Here is a 10,245-nt window from a genome sequence, read left to right on the forward strand (position 1 = left end):
AAACTTGCGAAAATTGCCATCAAAAAGAGGGATTTTTTTTGAAATGTTGACTTAAGGCTCCGTTTCGACTCCAATATATTCATTTACCCATGAGATCTCTTGGGGAAAAATATCGAACGAGTTGAACACGAGGGTAATACATTTCGGAGAAATTAGTGAAATCTCCAATTCACCAAAGGGGTACCCCTTTCAGAAATCTTCGATTTCTCTAATATGGATTGGAGCATTGTTTTGATCGTGAATACTAAAGAATATGCGAGGGTCATGGGCACAAAAGTTGTAGCCCTATGTCTTATGGTACTATGTATAAAATTACGTGAAAATCCGAGGTGTGTAGAGGGTGATACAGTCAAAATACTGAGAGATGTACGAATATAAGGAAAAAACTTGCGAAAATTGCCATAAAAAAGGGGGATTTTTTTTTAAATGTTGACTTAAGGCTCCGTTTCGACTCCAATATATTCATTTACCCATGAGATCTCTTGGGGAAAAATATCGAACGAGTTGAACACGAGGGTAATACATTTCGGAGAAATTAGTGAAATCTCCAATTCACCAAAGGGGTACCCCTTTCAGAAATCTTCGATTTCTCTAATATGGATTGGAGCATTGTTTTGATCGTGAATACTAAAGAATATGCGAGGGTCATGGGCACAAAAGTTGTAGCCCTATGTCTTAGGTTACTATGTATAAAAGTACGTGAAAATCCGAGGTGTGTAGAGGGTGATACAGTCAAAATATAGAAGGACGTACTAATATAAGGAAAAAACTTGCGAAAATTGCCATCAAAAAGGGGGATTTTTTTTGAAATGTTGACTTAAGGCTCCGTTTCCACTCCAATATATTCATTTACCCATGAGATCTCTTGGGGAAAAATATCGAACGAGTTGAACACGTGGGTAATACATTTCGGAGAAATTAGTGAAATCTCCAATTCACCAAAGGGGTACCCCTTTCAGAAATCTTCGATTTCTCTAATATGGATAGGAGCATTGTTTTGATCGTGAATAATAAAGAATATGCGAGGGTCATGGGCACAAAAGTTGTAGCCCTATGTCTTAGGGTACTATGTATAAAATTACGTGCAAATCCGAGGTGTGTAGAGGGTGATAGAGTCAAAATATAGAAGGACGTACTAATATAAGGAAAAAACTTGCGAAAATTGCCATCAAAAAGAGGAATTTTTTTTGAAATGTTGACTTAAGGCTCCGTTTCGACTCCAATATATTCATTTACCCATGAGATCTCTTGGGGAAAAATATCGAACGAGTTGAACACGAGGGTAATACATTTCGGAGAAATTAGTGAAATCTCCAATTCACCAAAGGGGTACCCCTTTCAGAAATCTTCGATTTCTCTAATATGGATTGGAGCATTGTTTTGATCGTGAATACTAAAGAATATGCGAGGGTCATGGGCACAAAAGTTGTAGCCCTATGTCTTAGGTTACTATGTATAAAAGTACGTGAAAATACGAGGTGTGTAGAGGGTGATACAGTCAAAATATAGAAGGACGTACTAATATAAGGAAAAAACTTGCGAAAATTGCCATAAAAAAGGGGGATTTTTTTTGAAATGTTGACTTAAGGCTCCGTTTCGACTCCAATATATTCATTTACCCATGAGATCTCTTGGGGAAAAATATCGAACGAGTTGAACACGAGGGTAATACATTTCGGAGAAATTAGTGAAATCTCCAATTCACCAAAGGGGTACCCCTTTCAGAAATCTTCGATTTCTCTAATATGGATTGGAGCATTGTTTTGATCGTGAATACTAAAGAATATGCGAGGGTCATGGGCACCAAAGTTGTAGCCCTATGTCTTAGGTTACTATGTATAAAAGTACGTGAAAATCCGAGGTGTGTAGAGGGTGATACAGTCAAAATATAGAAGGACGTGCTAATATAAGGAAAAAACTTGCGAAAATTGCCATCAAAAAGGGAGATTTTTTTTGAAATGTTGACTTAAGGCTCCGTTTCGACTCCAATATATTCATTTACCCATGAGATCTCTTGGGGAAAAATATCGAACGAGTTGAACACGAGGGTAATACATTTCGGAGAAATTAGTGAAATCTCCAATTCACCAAAGGGGTACCCCTTTCAGAAATCTTCGATTTCTCTAATATGGATTGGAGCATTGTTTTGATCATGAATACTAAAGAATATGCGAGGGTCATGGGCACAAAAGTTGTAGCCCTATGTCTTATGGTACTATGTATAAAATTACGTGAAAATCCGAGGTGTGTAGAGGGTGATACAGTCAAAATACTGAGAGATGTACGAATATAAGGAAAAAACTTGCGAAAATTGCCATAAAAAAGGGGGATTTTTTTTTAAATGTTGACTTAAGGCTCCGTTTCGACTCCAATATATTCATTTACCCATGAGATCTCTTGGGGGAAAATATCGAACGAGTTGAACACGAGGGTAATACATTTCGGAGAAATTAGTGAAATCTCCAATTCACCAAAGGGGTACCCCTTTCAGAAATCTTCGATTTCTCTAATATGGATTGGAGCATTGTTTTGATCGTGAATACTAAAGAATATGCGAGGGTCATGGGCACAAAAGTTGTAGCCCTATGTCTTAGGTTACTATGTATAAAAGTACGTGAAAATCCGAGGTGTGTAGAGGGTGATACAGTCAAAATATAGAAGGACGTACTAATATAAGGAAAAAACTTGCGAAAATTGCCATCAAAAAGGGGGATTTTTTTTGAAATGTTGACTTAAGGCTCCGTTTCGACTCCAATATATTCATTTACCCATGAGATCTCATGGGGAAAAATATCGAACGAGTTGAACACGAGGGTAATACATTTCGGAGAAATTAGTGAAATCTCCAATTCACCAAAGGGGTACCCCTTTCAGAAATCTTCGATTTCTCTAATATGGATTGGAGCATTGTTTTGATCGTGAATACTAAAGAATATGCGAGGGTCATGGGCACAAAAGTTGTAGCCCTATGTCTTAGGGTACTATGTATAAAATTACGTGCAAATCCGAGGTGTGTAGAGGGTGATAGAGTCAAGATATAGAAGGACGTACGAATATAAGGAAAAAACTTGCGAAAATTGCCATCAAAAAGGGGGATTTTTTTTGAAATGTTGACTTAAGGCTCCGTTTCGACTCCAATATATTCATTTACCCATGAGATCTCTTGGGGAAAAATATCGAACGAGTTGAACACGTGGGTAATACATTTCGGAGAAATTAGTGAAATCTCCAATTCACCAAAGGGGTACCCCTTTCAGAAATCTTCGATTTCTCTAATATGGATTGGAGCATTGTTTTGATCGTGAATAATAAAGAATATGCGAGGGTCATGGGCACAAAAGTTGTAGCCCTATGTCTTAGGGTACTATGTATAAAATTACGTGCAAATCCGAGGTGTGTAGAGGGTGATAGAGTCAAAATATAGAAGGACGTACTAATATAAGGAAAAAACTTGCGAAAATTGCCATCAAAAAGAGGAATTTTTTTTGAAATGTTGACTTAAGGCTCCGTTTCGACTCCAATATATTCATTTACCCATGAGATCTCTTGGGGAAAAATATCGAACGAGTTGAACACGAGGGTAATACATTTCGGAGAAATTAGTGAAATCTCCAATTCACCAAAGGGGTACCCCTTTCAGAAATCTTCGATTTCTCTAATATGGATTGGAGCATTGTTTTGATCGTGAATACTAAAGAATATGCGAGGGTCATGGGCACAAAAGTTGTAGCCCTATGTCTTAGGTTACTATGTATAAAAGTACGTGAAAATACGAGGTGTGTAGAGGGTGATACAGTCAAAATATAGAAGGACGTACTAATATAAGGAAAAAACTTGCGAAAATTGCCATAAAAAAGGGGGATTTTTTTTGAAATGTTGACTTAAGGCTCCGTTTCGACTCCAATATATTCATTTACCCATGAGATCTCTTGGGGAAAAATATCGAACGAGTTGAACACGAGGGTAATACATTTCGGAGAAATTAGTGAAATCTCCAATTCACCAAAGGGGTACCCCTTTCAGAAATCTTCGATTTCTCTAATATGGATTGGAGCATTGTTTTGATCGTGAATACTAAAGAATATGCGAGGGTCATGGGCACCAAAGTTGTAGCCCTATGTCTTAGGTTACTATGTATAAAAGTACGTGAAAATCCGAGGTGTGTAGAGGGTGATAGAGTCAAAATATAGAAGGACGTACTAATATAAGGAAAAAACTTGCGAAAATTGCCATCAAAAAGGGGGATTTTTTTTGAAATGTTGACTTAAGGCTCCGTTTCGACTCCAATATATTCATTTACCCATGAGATCTCTTGGGGAAAAATATCGAACGAGTTGAACACGAGGGTAATACATTTCGGAGAAATTAGTGAAATCTCCAATTCACCAAAGGGGTACCCCTTTCAGAAATCTTCGATTTCTCTAATATGGATTGGAGCATTGTTTTGATCGTGAATACTAAAGAATATGCGAGGGTCATGGGCACAAAAGTTGTAGCCCTATGTCTTATGGTACTATGTATAAAATTACGTGAAAATCCGAGATGTGTAGAGGGTGATACAGTCAAAATACTGAGAGATGTACGAATATAAGGAAAAAACTTGCGAAAATTGCCATAAAAAAGGGGGATTTTTTTTTAAATGTTGACTTAAGGCTCCGTTTCGACTCCAATATATTCATTTACCCATGAGATCTCTTGGGGAAATATATCGAACGAGTTGAACACGAGGGTAATACATTTCGGAGAAATTAGTGAAATCTCCAATTCACCAAAGGGGTACCCCTTTCAGAAATCTTCGATTTCTCTAATATGGATTGGAGCATTGTTTTGATCGTGAATACTAAAGAATATGCGAGGGTCATGGGCACAAAAGTTGTAGCCCTATGTCTTAGGTTACTATGTATAAAAGTACGTGAAAATCCGAGGTGTGTAGAGGGTGATACAGTCAAAATATAGAAGGACGTACTAATATAAGGAAAAAACTTGCGAAAATTGCCATCAAAAAGGGGGATTTTTTTTGAAATGTTGACTTAAGGCTCCGTTTCGACTCCAATATATTCATTTACCCATGAGATCTCTTGGGGAAAAATATCGAACGAGTTGAACACGAGGGTAATACATTTCGGAGAAATTTGTGAAATCTCCAATTCACCAAAGGGGTACCCCTTTCAGAAATCTTCGATTTCTCTAATATGGATTGGAGCATTGTTTTGATCGTGAATACTAAAGAATATGCGAGGGTCATGGGCACAAAAGTTGTAGCCCTATGTCTTAGGGTACTATGTATAAAATTACGTGAAAATCCGAGGTGTGTAGAGGGTGATAGAGTCAAAATACTGAGAGAGGTACGAATATAAGGAAAAAACTTGCGAAAATTGCCATCAAAAAGGGGGATTTTTTTTGAAATGTTGACTTAAGGCTCCGTTTCCACTCCAATATATTCAATTACCCATGAGATCTCTTGGGGAAAAATATCAAACGAGTTGAACACGTGGGTAATACATTTCGGAGAAATTAGTGAAATCTCCAATTCACCAAAGGGGTACCCCTTTCAGAAATCTTCGATTTCTCTAATATGGATTGGAGCATTGTTTTGATCGTGAATACTAAAGAATATGCGAGGGTCATGGGCACAAAAGTTGTAGCCCTATGTCTTAGGTTACTATGTATAAAAGTACGTGAAAATCCGAGGTGTGTAGAGGGTGATACAGTCAAAATATAGAAGGACGTACTAATATAAGGAAAAAACTTGCGAAAATTGCCATCAAAAAGGGGGATTTTTTTTGAAATGTTGACTTAAGGCTCCGTTTCGACTCCAATATATTCATTTACCCATGAGATCTCTTGGGGAAAAATATCGAACGAGTTGAACACGAGGGTAATACATTTCGGAGAAATTAGTGAAATCTCCAATTCACCAAAGGGGTACCCCTTTCAGAAATCTTCGATTTCTCTAATATGGATTGGAGCATTGTTTTGATCGTGAATACTAAAGAATATGCGAGGGTCATGGGCACAAAAGTTGTAGCCCTATGTCTTAGGTTACTATGTATAAAAGTACGTGAAAATCCGAGGTGTGTAGAGGGTGATACAGTCAAAATATAGAAGGACGTACTAATATAAGGAAAAAACTTGCGAAAATTGCCATCAAAAAGGGGGATTTTTTTTGAAATGTTGACTTAAGGCTCCGTTTCCACTCCAATATATTCAATTACCCATGAGATCTCTTGGGGAAAAATATCAAACGAGTTGAACACGTGGGTAATACATTTCGGAGAAATTAGTGAAATCTCCAATTCACCAAAGGGGTACCCCTTTCAGAAATCTTCGATTTCTCTAATATGGATTGGAGCATTGTTTTGATCGTGAATACTAAAGAATATACGAGGGTCATGGGCACAAAAGTTGTAGCCCTATGTCTTAGGTTACTATGTATAAAAGTACGTGAAAATCCGAGGTGTGTAGAGGGTGATACAGTCAAAATATAGAAGGACGTACTAATATAAGGAAAAAACTTGCGAAAATTGCCATCAAAAAGGGGGATTTTTTTTGAAATGTTGACTTAAGGCTCCGTTTCGACTCCAATATATTCATTTACCCATGAGATCTCTTGGGGAAAAATATCGAACGAGTTGAACACGAGGGTAATACATTTCGGAGAAATTAGTGAAATCTCCAATTCACCAAAGGGGTACCCCTTTCAGAAATCTTCGATTTCTCTAATATGGATTGGAGCATTGTTTTGATCGTGAATACTAAAGAATATGCGAGGGTCATGGGCACAAAAGTTGTAGCCCTATGTCTTATGGTACTATGTATAAAATTACGTGAAAATCCGAGGTGTGTAGAGGGTGATACAGTCAAAATACTGAGAGATGTACGAATATAAGGAAAAAACTTGCGAAAATTGCCATCAAAAAGGGGGATTTTTTTTTAAATGTTGACTTAAGGCTCCGTTTCGACTCCAATATATTCATTTACCCATGAGATCTCTTGGGGAAAAATATCGAACGAGTTGAACACGAGGGTAATACATTTCGGAGAAATTAGTGAAATCTCCAATTCACCAAAGGGGTACCCCTTTCAGAAATCTTCGATTTCTCTAATATGGATTGGAGCATTGTTTTGATCGTGAATACTAAAGAATATGCGAGGGTCATGGGCACAAAAGTTGTAGCCCTATGTCTTAGGGTACTATGTATAAAATTACGTGCAAATCCGAGGTGTGTAGAGGGTGATAGAGTCAAAATATAGAAGGACGTACGAATATAAGGAAAAAACTTGCGAAAATTGCCATCAAAAAGGGGGATTTTTTTTGAAATGTTGACTTAAGGCTCCGTTTCGACTCCAATATATTCATTTACCCATGAGATCTCTTGGGGAAAAATATCGAACGAGTTGAACACGAGGGTAATACATTTCGGAGAAATTAGTGAAATCTCCAATTCACCAAAGGGGTACCCCTTTCAGAAATCTTCGATTTCTCTAATATGGATTGGAGCATTGTTTTGATCGTGAATACTAAAGAATATGCGAGGGTCATGGGCACAAAAGTTGTAGCCCTATGTCTTAGGTTACTATGTATAAAAGTACGTGAAAATCCGAGGTGTGTAGAGGGTGATACAGTCAAAATATAGAAGGACGTACTAATATAAGGAAAAAACTTGCGAAAATTGCCATCAAAAAGGGGGATTTTTTTTGAAATGTTGACTTAAGGCTCCGTTTCGACTCCAATATATTCATTTACCCATGAGATCTCTTGGGGAAAAATATCGAACGAGTTGAACACGAGGGTAATACATTTCGGAGAAATTAGTGAAATCTCCAATTCACCAAAGGGGTACCCCTTTCAGAAATCTTCGATTTCTCTAATATGGATTGGAGCATTGTTTTGATCGTGAATACTAAAGAATATGCGAGGGTCATGGGCACAAAAGTTGTAGCCCTATGTCTTATGGTACTATGTATAAAATTACGTGAAAATCCGAGGTGTGTAGAGGGTGATACAGTCAAAATACTGAGAGATGTACGAATATAAGGAAAAAACTTGCGAAAATTGCCATCAAAAAGGGGGATTTTTTTTTAGATGTTGACTTAAGGCTCCGTTTCGACTCCAATATATTCATTTACCCATGAGATCTCTTGGGGAAAAATATCGAACGAGTTGAACACGAGGGTAATACATTTCGGAGAAATTAGTGAAATCTCCAATTCACCAAAGGGGTACCCCTTTCAGAAATCTTCGATTTCTCTAATATGGATTGGAGCATTGTTTTGATCGTGAATACTAAAGAATATGCGAGGGTCATGGGCACAAAAGTTGTAGCCCTATGTCTTAGGGTACTATGTATAAAATTACGTGCAAATCCGAGGTGTGTAGAGGGTGATAGAGTCAAAATATAGAAGGACGTACGAATATAAGGAAAAAACTTGCGAAAATTGCCATCAAAAAGGGGGATTTTTTTTGAAATGTTGACTTAAGGCTCCGTTTCCACTCCAATATATTCAATTACCCATGAGATCTCTTGGGGAAAAATATCAAACGAGTTGAACACGTGGGTAATACATTTCGGAGAAATTAGTGAAATCTCCAATTCACCAAAGGGGTACCCCTTTCAGAAATCTTCGATTTCTCTAATATGGATTGGAGCATTGTTTTGATCGTGAATACTAAAGAATATGCGAGGGTCATGGGCACAAAAGTTGTAGCCCTATGTCTTAAGTTACTATGTATAAAAGTACGTGAAAATCCGAGGTGTGTAGAGGGTGATACAGTCAAAATATAGAAGGACGTACTAATATAAGGAAAAAACTTGCGAAAATTGCCATCAAAAAGGGGGATTTTTTTTGAAATGTTGACTTAAGGCTCCGTTTTGACTCCAATATATTCATTTACCCATGAGATCTCTTGGGGAAAAATATCGAACGAGTTGAACACGAGGGTAATACATTTCGGAGAAATTAGTGAAATCTCCAATTCACCAAAGGGGTACCCCTTTCAGAAATCTTCGATTTCTCTAATATGGATTGGAGCATTGTTTTGATCGTGAATACTAAAGAATATGCGAGGGTCATGGGCACAAAAGTTGTAGCCCTATGTCTTAGGTTACTATGTATAAAAGTACGTGAAAATCCGAGGTGTGTAGAGGGTGATACAGTCAAAATATAGAAGGACGTACGAATATAAGGAAAAAACTTGCGAAAATTGCCATCAAAAAGGGGGATTTTTTTTGAAATGTTGACTTAAGGCTCCGTTTCCACTCCAATATATTCAATTACCCATGAGATCTCTTGGGGAAAAATATCAAACGAGTTGAACACGTGGGTAATACATTTCGGAGAAATTAGTGAAATCTCCAATTCACCAAAGGGGTACCCCTTTCAGAAATCTTCGATTTCTCTAATATGGATTGGAGCATTGTTTTGATCGTGAATACTAAAGAATATGCGAGGGTCATGGGCACAAAAGTTGTAGCCCTATGTCTTAGGTTACTATGTATAAAAGTACGTGAAAATCCGAGGTGTGTAGAGGGTGATACAGTCAAAATATAGAAGGACGTACTAATATAAGGAAAAAACTTGCGAAAATTGCCATCAAAAAGGGGGATTTTTTTTGAAATGTTGACTTAAGGCTCCGTTTCGACTCCAATATATTCATTTACCCATGAGATCTCTTGGGGAAAAATATCGAACGAGTTGAACACGAGGGTAATACATTTCGGAGAAATTAGTGAAATCTCCAATTCACCAAAGGGGTACCCCTTTCAGAAATCTTCGATTTCTCTAATATGGATTGGAGCATTGTTTTGATCGTGAATACTAAAGAATATGCGAGGGTCATGGGCACAAAAGTTGTAGCCCTATGTCTTATGGTACTATGTATAAAATTACGTGAAAATCCGAGGTGTGTAGAGGGTGATACAGTCAAAATACTGAGAGATGTACGAATATAAGGAAAAAACTTGCGAAAATTGCCATCAAAAAGGGGGATTTTTTTTGAAATGTTGACTTAAGGCTCCGTTTCCACTCCAATATATTCAATTACCCATGAGATCTCTTGGGGAAAAATATCAAACGAGTTGAACACGTGGGTAATACATTTCGGAGAAATTAGTGAAATCTCCAATTCACCAAAGGGGTACCCCTTTCAGAAATCTTCGATTTCTCTAATATGGATTGGAGCATTGTTTTGATCGTGAATACTAAAGAATATGCGAGGGTCATGGGCACAAAAGTTGTAGCCCT

This window comes from Humulus lupulus, chromosome 1 (assembly GCF_963169125.1).
Source record: "Humulus lupulus chromosome 1, drHumLupu1.1, whole genome shotgun sequence".
Taxonomy (NCBI): domain Eukaryota; kingdom Viridiplantae; phylum Streptophyta; class Magnoliopsida; order Rosales; family Cannabaceae; genus Humulus; species Humulus lupulus.